This window comes from Alligator mississippiensis, chromosome 9 (genome assembly GCF_030867095.1).
Source record: "Alligator mississippiensis isolate rAllMis1 chromosome 9, rAllMis1, whole genome shotgun sequence".
Classification (NCBI taxonomy): domain Eukaryota; kingdom Metazoa; phylum Chordata; order Crocodylia; family Alligatoridae; genus Alligator; species Alligator mississippiensis.
Genome location: NC_081832.1, coordinates 24,467,636 through 24,480,034, shown reverse-complemented (window position 1 = coordinate 24,480,034; position 12,399 = coordinate 24,467,636).

Genomic DNA, 12,399 nt, shown 5'->3' with positions numbered 1-12,399 from the left:
GCTTTCAGCAGCTAAGCAGCATCAGACCTGTTCTGCATTCACATTAGGGATCTCTAAGGAAAAGACTGGACATGAAGGAACCATTGAATAGGTCTCTTCCCCTTACGGATGCTCTAGCACAGCATTTCTCAACCTGTGGGTCATGACCCAAAAGTGGGTCGCATGAATATATGAAAAGGTCACAGACAAACTTTAAAAATGGATTCTTCTTTAAAGGAGAAATGCGTGGGAAACTTTGACTTTTCCCTTATGGGCTGGCAGAGTTCCAATCTGTGAGGGGCTGCTTGGGACCCCCCATGCCCCACAAACCCACCCCCTGCCCCACACATAGGGTGGCAGGGGGCAGCAGGTCAGGAGTGAGGGCACTGGGTAGGGCCTGGCCATTGATGTTTACACATGGGTCCTGGAACAAAAAAAGGAGAACCACTGCTCTAGCATAGTGAGGCTACTGCTTGTCAGATGAGATGGAAGCATGCAATCCCGGTCAGGAGAAAGTGAGCCTGTGTGTTGGTGAAAAAGTGGCTGAACCTGAAGCAGAAGAGGAAGCCCGGCAGCGTGGCAGTGAGGGGTGTGAAGTTTTGTCTGACAAACTGTTGAAGAGACCTGGTACTGAAGAAGTGATGAGTACAAATGCTGCTGATTGATGAGACCATTGTCAGTCACTGTTGCAAGGGTATGACTTTGAGTGATTGGGGTAAGGGGTAACTTCACTGAGGAGTGCCACCCACACATGTAGACTTCTCCCCTCCCCCCCCCCACCTTTAATACTCAGAAGCCTGTTTCCTTTAAGTCCCAATTACAGCATACATACAGTTGACAGATACAGGGTGTCCCTGCTGTTTAGTTCTTTCTTAAGCAAGCCAGATATTGGGTGTGCATATTACAAAGCTGTTAATGATTCAGGAAATGTGACCAGCAAAGCCTTGTAGATAGATCTCTTCAAATCATAGGGCCAAAGCCTGCTACAATGGATTAAAAGGGAATTTTGCAAGTGTTTTAATAGGATACAGGTGTGATCTCATCTTCTCAAGCCAAAGAGGTATGACAAGGTCTAATACTGAGAACGTTTGCAATTAATTTAAAGCTTTTTGCCCATGAAAACATAACCGCAGACAATGTGGAAGTTCAGCCCCCTGTATCTCTAACTTGTTGAGCTCGATGAAATTCAGACTAGATTTAGCAGCTAAACAACATCAGACCTTTTCAATATTTCTGGGGATTGCCAAGGAGAAGGCTGGATATTAGGGAATCATAGCAAAGTGGCTGCTGCTTTTCAAATGAGTTACAGATGAAATTATCTGTCACAGATCTAGATAAACTGCCCTTATCTACACGCTCACCAGATTGCTGTATTTGGGCCCAAGCCACAGGGCCCATGTGTTTTAAGCCTCTGGGGTCTGAACACTGGCTTAGGGTTTCTAGGCCTGCATTCAAGATGCAGATCTTTTGACTAATCTTTCTGCCAGAGGTAGGATCTGCAGCTCAACCATCTAACCTCTGGAGCTAGCCCAAGCAGAACTCTAGCTGTTGGGATGTCTGTGATGCTACAGTTTAATTCCTTAAGGGCTTGTAATAGGGAAAGTACATGTAGTTTTTTTATGGGTTGTTCTTTTTTAACTGATGTCGACGTTGACTTTACAGCACAATGAAAACAAAGATCTACACAAAAAATAATAATAAACTCTGTATGTATTTTGCCCCTCTCAGTTTTCTCACCACAATGGGGCTTTTTTAGGCAGGTATCAGGTCTTGTAGGATCTGCACAGGTCCCTCTGTGCAGTTCATGGTTTGCCTTCTGAACTATGAAAACCTTTCATCTTAATTCACTCTTTCAGGGTCCCTGCTTTGAAGCTGCTGTCTGGTTTTCTTTAGCTAATGTCAAATACATGAATAATCATGGGAATGGGTCTCCCCCCACCAACATCCCAGGTGAGTGTCCTGATCATTAGGCTACAGTCAGACTACTTTGTGTCCAATCTCCCCATAAGCCCTTATGTTCTTTGTCACCATGATCCTTGCATTCTTGGCTTCATGGAGACTCAGCTTCAGCAGGACAGGTAAAGGGTGTCCCATGAAGTCTTTTCAATAGGCTGTTGGTTAGAGCAGCATTTCTCAACCCATGAGTTGCAACCTAAAAGTGAGTTGCAAGATTTCATAGATTTTACAAACATTAAGGGCTGGAAGGAACCTCATGAGATCAGTGTCCAGCCCCAACCCCTGCCATAGGCAAGAAGTCAGCTGGGATCAAGTGACCCCAGCAAGAAATATATCCACCTATTTTTTGAAAGAGTCCAGAGAAAGTGCTTGCACCACCTCTGTGGGGAGGTTATTCCAGACCCTGGACACACGTGCTGTACAGAACGTTGTTTTTTTTATGTCTAGTCTAAATCAGCCTTCCTGGAGTTTATGGCTGTTAGACCTTGTTATCCCTTGGGGAGCTCTGGTGAACAGCTGTTCTCCCAGGTCCTAATGTACCCTTCTTATGGAGTTGTAGGCTGCCACCAAGTCCCCCCTGAGCCTCCTCTTCTCCAGACTGAAGAGTCCCAAGTCCCTCAGTCTCTCCTCGTATGGCCTTCCCTCTAGGCCTTGGATCATACATGTGACTCTCCTCTGGACTCTTTCAAACTTCTCCACATCCTTCCTGAAGTGGGGGGCCCAATACTGGATGTAGTACTCCAGCTGCAGTCTCACCAGGGATGAGTAAAGCAGGAGGATGACTTCCCTGGTTTTCCTTGAGATGTATTGGTGGATGCACGCCAGAGTTTGGTTTGCTTTGCCAGCCACAGCATCGCATTAGTGGCTCATATTCATCTTGTGGTCAATCAAGACCCCCAAGTCCCTTTCGGTCATGATGCTAGTGAGCATAGCACTGGCAAGCCTGTAAGTATGTTGAGGGTTCTTCCTACTCAGGTACAGCACCTTACACTTCTCTCCATTGAAGGCCATTAGGTTTTAGTCAGCCCACCTTGAGAGCATGTCCAAATCAGCCTGTATCCCTAGCCTGTCCTGCAGTGTGACCGTCCTCCCCCATAATTTGGTATCATCCACGAACTTGGCCAGTTCACATCTGACTCCCAAATCCAGATCATTGATTAAGCTGTTAAAGAGTACCAGTGCAAGTATCAAGCCCTGAGGGACTCCACTGGTCACCCTGCATCACTGTTGAATTGCTCCCATCATCTAGTACTCTTTGGGTCTGACCCTGTAGCTAGTTGCCTAGCCATCAGACCGTACATTGATTAAGGCCACAGTTCCCCAGCTTAGCCATGAGGATATCATGGGGAACTAGGTCAAAGGCTTTCTTGAAATCCAGATATATGATACGCACATCATCTTCCTTGTCAAGGGCACATTACCTGGTCATAGAAAGAGATGAGGTTGGTCAGGCAAGACCTACCAGTAACAAAGCCATGTTGACTGGCATTCTGAAGCTTGCCTTCTGTTAGTCTGGTGTTGATGGATCCTTTCACAATTTTCTCCAGGATTTTTCCAGGGACGGACGTCAGACTGATTGGTCCACAGATCCCTGGGTCATCCCTCCTCACTTTCTTGAAGATAGGGACCACGTTGGCTCTTTTCCAGTCATCTGGAACCTCACCCAAGCACCACGAATTTTCAAATATCTCTGCCAAGGGGGATGCAATGATGTCTGCCAGCTCCTTCAAGATGCTCAAGTGCAATCCATCTGGGCCCACAGACTTGTGAATGCCCAGCATCTCGAGGTGTTCCCCCACCTGATCCACATCAATTTTGGCCTGTTTTCTGCTCCCAGAATGGTTTGTGTCATTCCTGATAGTGTGATTTTCCTGGGATGGTGAAAAACCAATGCAAAAAAGTCATTTAGGAGATTGGCCCTTTCTTGGGCATCAGATATCAGTTCCCCCGTTGCATCACTCAGGGACCCAACGCTATCTTTGTTCTTTTTCCAACTTCTCACATATCTGAAGAAGGACTTTTTGTTGTCCTTGATTCTTGTAGCTAGCCTGAGTTCAGCTTGTGCCTTGGCTTTTCTCGACTGCTCTCTACAGGTGTGGGTGAGTGCAGAGTAATCCTCTTTGCTGCTGCTTCCTGTTTTCCAGCTGGTATAGGCTTCTCTTTTGAGTTTAATGAGATCCAACAGTTCTGTATTCAGCCATGGGGGCTTCCTTGCGTATTGACTGCATTTCTTGCAAGATGATATGGCTTTCCCCTGTGCTTCTAGGATTATGTTTTTGAGAGATGACATTCCTTGTGTACTCCCTTTTTGAGGGGAGGGGGGGAAAATGGCCTCTAATTGCCTGACTGACCAATTCTCTCCTTTTGCAAATGTCAGCCTTCCCAAAGTTAAGGACTTCTGTTTCACTGAGGGGTTTGCCTGCTCTTCGGTGAACTAAGAAGGTGACCAGTTCATGGTCACTGTCACCAAGCTTCCCCTCAATCCTCAGATTGCTCACCAGGTCCTCCCCTTTGGCCAGGACCAGATCAAGCAATGCCTCTCCCCTAATCAGCCCATAGACCTCTTGCATTAGGTAGAGGTCATTAATGCACTTGAGAAAGCTATGTGACCTGTCAGATTTGGCAATCTACTCATCCCAAGAGATGCCAGGGAAGTTGAAGTCCCCCATAACGATTATGCATTGGGAGCACGCGGCTTCGACTAGTTCCCTATTGAATTCCCAATCTAGTTCTTCCTCTTTGTGGGGAGGTCTACAGTAGACTCCTACAAGTATGTCACCCTCCCCATGTTCTCCTCGTATCTTGACCCAGAGGGTCTCAAGATTCATAGACGTCAGGGCTGTTAGAGACCTCGGAAGATCATCGAGTCCAGCCCCCTGCCCAAAGGGCAGGAAGTCAGCAGGGGTCATAGGATCCCAGCAAGATAAAAATCCAAATGTCTCTTGAAGGCATTCAAAGTAGGTGCTTGAACCACCTTCGGTGGCAGTCTATTCCAAACTTTGGGGGTTCGGACAGTAAAGAAGTTCTTCCTTCTGTCCAGCCTGAAATGGTCACGGAGGAATTTGTGAACATTCAATCTTGTCATCCTTTGGGGCACTCTGGTGAACCAACATTCCCCCAGATCCTTATGAGCACCTCTGATAAACTTATGGGTGGACACCAGATCACCCCTAAGCCTGTGCTTTTCCAGGCTGAAGAGTCCCGTAGCTCTCAGCCTTTCATTGTAAGGTCTGTTTTCCTGACCTCTTACCATGTGCGTGGCTCTCCTCTGGACTCTCTCAAGCTTCTCCACATCATTTTTGAATTGTGGAGCCCAAAACTGGATGCAGTACTCATAGTTTCATAGAAGTTAGGGTCAGGAGCGACCTGAACAGATCATCTAGCCTGACCCCCTGCCACAGACAGGAATGAATGCTGGGTTCACAAGACCCCAGACAGGTGATCATCTAACCTCTTTTTGAATTTACATAAGGTAGGGGCGAGGACCGCTTCCCTAGGAAGTTTGTTCCAGATTCTGGCCACCTTGACTATAAAATGTTGCCTCCTGATCTCTAACCTAAACCTATTCTCCATCAGCTTATTACCATTGTTCCTCATCACCCCAGGTGGTGCTGGGGAGAAAAGGGCTCTGCCTATTTGCTGTTGATCTCCCCTGATGAGTTTGTAGGCAGCCACCAGGTCCCCCCTCAGCTTCCTCTTGCCGAGACTGAACAGGTTCAGGTCCCTCAGTCTCTCCTTATAGGGCCTGTCCTGCTGCCCTCTCACCAAATGGGTGGCCCACCTCTGAACTCTCTCCAGGTTGGCCACATCCTTTTTAAAGTGTGGTGCCCAGTACTGGACGCAGTACTCCAATTGTGGCCTGACCAATGTTGCATAGAGGGGGAGTATCACCTCTCTGGACTGGCTTGTGATGCATCTTTGGATGCATGACAAGGTATGGCTGGCCTTGCTGGCTGTGGTCTGGCATTGGCGGCTCGTGTTCATCTTGGAGTCAATAATGACTCCAAGATCCCTTTCTGCCTCTGTGCTTTCAAGAACGGAACTCCCCAGCCTCTATGTATGCTGTGGATTCCTTCTCCCAAGGTGCAGCACCCTGCATTTATCCACACTGAACCCCATCCTATTCTCATCTGCCCACTTTTGTAAATTGTCTAAATCTAGTTGCAGCTTCTCTCTCCCTTCAAGTGTGCCCACCTCGCCCCACATCTTAGTGTCATCAGCAAACTTGGACAATGTGCTTTCAACCCCCTCATCCAAGTTGCTGATGAAGATGTTAAACAGTGCGGGCCCAAGGACTGAGCCCTGGGGGACCCCACTGTTCACATCTCACCAGGTTGAGTACGACCTGTCCACCACTGCTCTCTGGGTGCACCCCATCAGCCAGTTTTTTACCCATCCAACTGTGTAGGCATCAATGCCACAGTCGCTTAATTTATTAATGAGAATGGGGTAAGAGACAGTGTCAAAGGCCTTCTTAAAATCTAGAAAGACTACGTCTACAGCGACACCATCATCCAAGGATTTAGTTTACCTGGTCATAAAAGGCAATCAGGTTGGTCAGGCAGGACCTGCCTTTGATGAACCCATGCTGGTTGCCCCTGAGCATGACCTCCCCTGCAGGCCCCCCACAGATATGCTCCTTGATGATTTTCTCCAAGATCTTCCCAAGGACCGAGGTGAGGCTTATGGGCCAATAGTTACTTGGGTCCTCCTTCCTCCCTTTCTTAAAAATTGGGACCACATTAGCTAGTTTCCAATCCCCCAGCACCCGGTCGTATGACCACAAATGCTCAGACAGCTGGGCCAAGGGCTCTGCAATGACCCCTGCCAGCTCCCTCAACACTCTTGGGTGGAGGGCTTCATAGGTTTCATAGGTTTCATAGGCATTAGGGCTGGAAGGGACCTCGGAAGATCATCGAGTCCAGCCCCCCACCCAAAGGGCAGGACGTCAGCTGGGGTCATAGGATCCCAGCAAGATAAGCATCCAGTTTCATCTTGAAGGTGTTCAATGAAGGCACTTGAACAACCTCCGGTGGCAGGCTGTTCCAGACCTTGGGAGCTCAGATAGTAAAGAAATTCTTCCTTATGTCCAGCCTGAAACGATCTTGTAGTAGTGTGTGACCATTCGTCCTCATTATCTCTTGGGGCGCTCTGGTGAACAAACGTTCCCCCAGATACTGGTGGTCACCCCTGATAAACTTGTAGGTGGCCATCAGATAACCCCTGAGCCTGCGCTTTTCCAGGCTAAAGAGCCCCAGGGCTCTCAGCCTGTCATCGTAGGGTCTGCTTCCCTGACCTCTGATCATATGCGTGGCTCTTCTCTGGACTCTCTCAAGCTTCTCCACATCCTTTTTGAATTGTGGAGCCCAAAACTGGACGCAGTACTCCAGCTGCGGCCTCACTAAGGCCGAGTACAGGGGGAGAAGGACGTCCCGGGATTTGCTTGAGAAGCATCTATGAATGCAAGCCAGCGTTTTGGTCGCTTTACCAGCCGCAGCATCACATTGCAGGCTTATGTTCATCTTGTGGTCAATGATGACCCCCAAGTCTCTTTCTTTCATAGTGCTAACCAACATAGCACTGCCGAGCCTATAAGGATGCTGCGGGTTTTTTTTCCCAAGGTGGAGAACCTTGCATTTATCGGTGTTGAACACCATCAGATTCTCATCCGCCCACTTGCTGAGCCTGTCCAGGTCAGCCTGGATCATCCACCTGTCTTCTGGTGTGGATACTTTGCCCCAAAGTTTGGTGTCATCGGCGAACTTGGCCAGTCCGCTTCTGACTCCAGTGTCCACATCATTAATGAAGATGTTGAACAGTATGGGTCCAAGGACAGAGCCCTGGGGGACCCCACTGGTCACAGGACACCACGATGAATGACTTCCATCAATTACTACTCTGGGTCTGACCCCGGAGCCAATTTTCCAGCCAGTGGATCGTGGGGGACCCAAGGCGACAATTGGCCAGTTTCTCCAAGAGACGATCATGGGACACCAGATCGAAGGCTTTTCTGAAGTCAAGATATATGACATCAATCTCATCTCCCTTGTCCAGGTGATAGGTCACCTGGTCGTAGAAGGAAATGAGATTGGTCAAGCAAGACCTACCCGCAACAAACCCGTGCTGGCTATCCCTTAAGATGCTGGCGTTGGCCAGTCCATTAAGGATGGCCTCCTTAATAAACTTTTCTAAGATCTTCCCCGGGATAGAAGTCAGGCTGATGGGCCTATAGTTAGCCGGATCCACTTTCCTCCCTTTCTTGAAGATAGGCACCACGTTGGCCTTCTTCCAGTCTTCGGGCACTACACCAGAGCGCCAAGAGTTTTCAAAGATCCGCGCTAGAGGCTGGGCTATGATGCTCGCCAGCTCCTTGAGTACCCTGGGGTGAAGATTGTCAGGGCCAGCTGACTTGAAGGTATCCAGCTTCTCAAGATGTTCCTTCACAAAGTCAGCATTAATGGAGGGCAGGAGATCACCCTCACCCGGACTTCCCGGCCCTGTAGCGGGCACGGGCGTCCCATGGGGCTGATGAAAGACCGACGCAAAGTACCTATTTAATAGGTTGGCTTTTTCCTGGGCGTCAGTTGTCAGTTGCCCCATCTGGTTCAGCTGGGGTCCAACGTTGCCCCTGCTTTTCCTCCGGCTCCCCACATATCTGAAAAAGGACTTTTTATTGTCCTTGATACTCAAAGCTAGCTGGAGTTCAGTTGCAGCCTTGGCTTTCCTGGTCTGCTCCCTACAGGACCGGACCAGTGCAGAATAATCCTCCTTGGAGGTGACTCCCATCCTCCATCCTTTGTAGGCCTTTCTTTTTAGCCTCAGGAGGTCTGCTAGGTCCCTGGAGAGCCAGGGGGGCTGCTGTGCCCTCTTGCTGCCTTTCCTCCGAGATGGAATAGACTTAGATTGTGCATTGAGGATCGCTCCCTTGAGGAGCAACCACTCTTCTTGAACTCCCCTCTCCCTGTGGTCACAGTCCCTTAGGGCCTCACTGACAAGCCTCCTGAGCTTGTCAAAGTCGGCTTTCCTGAAGTCAAGGACTTGCGTGTTGCTGACTGACTTGCCAGCTTTTCGGCGGATGGTGAAGGTGATCAGCTCGTGGTCGCTGTCACCCAGCTTCCCATCGATCACTAGGTCACCGACTAGGTCCTTCCCAGTAGCCAGCACCAGGTTGAGCAGCGCTTTGCCTCTCGTTGGCCCATAGACTTCTTGAGTCAGGTAGAGGTCATCCACGCACGAGAGGAAGCTCTGCGACCGCTCAGATTTTGCTGAGCGATCCTCCCACGAGATGTCTGGGTAATTGAAGTCACCCATGACAACCATGGTCCTGGAGCAAGCTGCCTCAGCCAGTTCCTGGGCAAACTCCTGGTCTAGCTCAGGACTTTGGGTGGGAGGTCTGTAATAGACTCCCACCATTGTGTCCCCTGTGCCGTGTTCCCCATGGATTTTAACCCAGAGGGTCTCCAGCCGTCCACCCTGGTCGCCAATATCGGCTTGCAGGGACGCGTAGCTTTCCTTAACATAGAGAGCTACACCCCCGCCCCTTTTCTCTACACGATCCCTCCTGTACAGGGTATAGCCATCTATCCCCGTGGTCCAGTCATGGGTGGAGTCCCACCAGGTCTCCGTTATCCCTATGACATCGTAATTGTTTGCACTGAGCAGGAGGATGAGCTCCTCCTGCTTATTCCCCAAGCTCCTGGCATTTGTGTACAGGCAGGCAAGTGCCCCCTGGGGGGCTCCTTCCTTGCCCACAGATTTTACCAGGGCTGGGGTTGGGGTGGGCTCCCTTGAGTGCCGTGATCCACTGGCTTTGCAAGGATTGTTCAAAGCCGGTGGATCACGGCACTCAAGGGAGCCCACCCCAGCCCCAGCCCTGGTAAAATCTGTGGGCAAGGATGGAGCCCCCCAGGGGGCACTTGCCTGCCTGTACAGGGCATCTGTACCTGCAGATTTAAAAATGTTCAGCCCTTCCAAAAGATTCCTAACTACCTCTGTGCTAACCCAAGGCCTGTCAGTGCTATCCTCGAGATTGTCCCTACCTCTGGCAGAAGGGATGTCCTGGCCCCTGTTCAAGAAAACAGAGGCAAAGAAACTGTTAAAAATATCGTCTTTCTCATCTGGCATAGCCACAAAGTTACCATTTGAGTCTTGCAGGGGCCCTACATTGCCTGGTGCCCTCTTCTTGCTCCCAATGTACTTGAAAAAGGACTTTTTGTTGTCCTTAATCCTGGACGCTAGCCTGAGTTCCATCTCTGCCATGGCCTTCCTAATAGCCCTCCTACACTCATGGACCGAGGAGTACTTCTCCTTGGTGATAGTCCCTCCCTCCCACTGGTTGTATGCCACCATTTTAGTCCTCAGGCATTCCTGAATGCCCTTGCTGAGCCATGGAGGTTTCTGAGCACTCTTGCCTCCCTTGCTTCTCTCAGGGACTGTTACCCTTTGGGCTTGGAGGATCACCACCTTAAGGTACGACCATCCCTCATGGACTCCCATCTCCTCTACCTTCTGGGCCCTCAGTGCCTCCCCCACTAATCTCGGAAGCTCATTGAAGTTGGCCCTTCTGAAGTCAAGGGCTTTAGTCTTGCTCCAGCTGCAGCCTCACCAAGGCCGAGTACAACAGGAGAATGACATCCTGGGATTTGCTCGAGAAGCATCTATGGATGCAAGCCAGCGTGTTGCTTGCTTAACTAGCTGCAGCATCACATTGAAGGCTCATGCTCAATTTGTGGTCAATCACGACCCCCAAGTCCCTTTCATCTGAAGCACTAGCCAGTGTAGCACTGCCAAGCCTATAAGCATGCTGCCGGTTTTTCCTCCCAAGGTGGAGAACCTTGCATTTTTCAGTGTTAAATGCCATCAGGTTCTCATTTGCCTGTTTCTTGAGCCTGTCAAGGTCAACCTGGATTGCCCTCCTATCCTCAAATGTGGACGCTTTACCCCAAAGTTTGGTGTCATTGGTGAACTTGGCCAGTCTGCTTCTGACACCAGTGTCCACATCATTAATTAAGATGTTGAACAATATAGACCCAAGGACAGAGCCTTGAGGGACCCCACTGTTCACAGGGCACCACAACAATTGATTTCTGTCAACCACCACTCTCTGGGTCTGACCACATAGCCAATTCCCCAGCCAGCGGATCGTGGAGAAGCCGAGGCCACAGTTCACCAGTTTTGCCAAGAGGTGATCATGGGATACCAGATCAAAGGCTTTTTTAAAGTCAAGATATATGATATCAATCTTTTCCCCTTTGTCCAGGTGATAGGTCACCTGGTCATAAAAGGAAATAAGATTGGTCAAGCAAGACCTACCCTTGACAAACATGTGCTAGCTATCCTTCAGGATTTTGCCGTCAGCCAATCTGTTGAGAATGGTCTCTTTGATAATCTATTCTAGTATCTTCCCCCGGACAGAGGTCAGGGTGATGGGCCTGTAGTTTTCTGGATCCACTTTCCTCCCCTTCTTGAAGATAGGCACCACATTGGCCTTCTTCCAGTCCTTGGGCAGTTCACCAGAGCACCAGGAGTTCTCGAAGATCCGTGCCAGGGGCTGGGCTATGATGCTCACAGAGCTGTGCTCAGAGTTGTGTGGCTGGTGGCAGTGGTGCAGCAAGGGGTGGTGGTAGCTGGGCGGCATGCAGCCATTCCCAGCCCCACCACCACACCGCACCACTGCTGCCAGCCGCACAGCTCTGAGCACAGCTCCGCAGTGGCAGTGGGAGGTTTTGTGCGCAGTGGCTGTCACCACTGGCACGGGCAGCCCCACAGGCAAGCAGCAGCAGCTTCCCATGCCAGCAGTGACTACTGCTGCCTACAAAACTTCCCACTGCCAACGTGGAGCTGTGCTCGGAGATGTGCGGCTGGCAGCAGTGGCGCAGCGCAGGGTGGTGGTGGGGATGGCTGTGTGCTGCCCAGCCACCACCATGCTGCCACTGTCACCCGGCGGCCACCCACACAGCTCCAGGCATGGCTCCGTGGCAGCAGTGGGAAGTTCTGGAGGCAGCGGCCATCACCACCATCACAGGCCTTCAAGTAAGTGGCAGTGACCACCGTGTGCAAGCCCAACCCCAAGCCCCCACCCCACGCATCCCTCATCATGGCTGCAGAGTCAGCCATGGAGCTATGCTCCAGCTGCATGCCAGTCTCCCTCTCCCCCTCCCCCAGGCAGCCGGCCAGGCAGCATGTGTGTGGCCTGCATATGGCGGGCACCACCCACTGCACCCCGTATCACTTACCCTCAAAGCCTCCCGCAGAGGGGCACCCCCTGGTCCTGCTCCCAGCTGTGATGTGCTGCCTGGGGCCAGCAGCACCCCCCACTCCCTCCGCCCCCAACCATCTTCCCCAGCCCTGCCCCAAGCCCCGCTTAGCTCCATACTCCAGGGGCAAAGGGCGAGTCTGGGCCTGAGCCTAGCCTTGGCTGCCTCAGAGGCTCAGGCCCTCCCTCCCACCTCCCCCTCCAGCCAG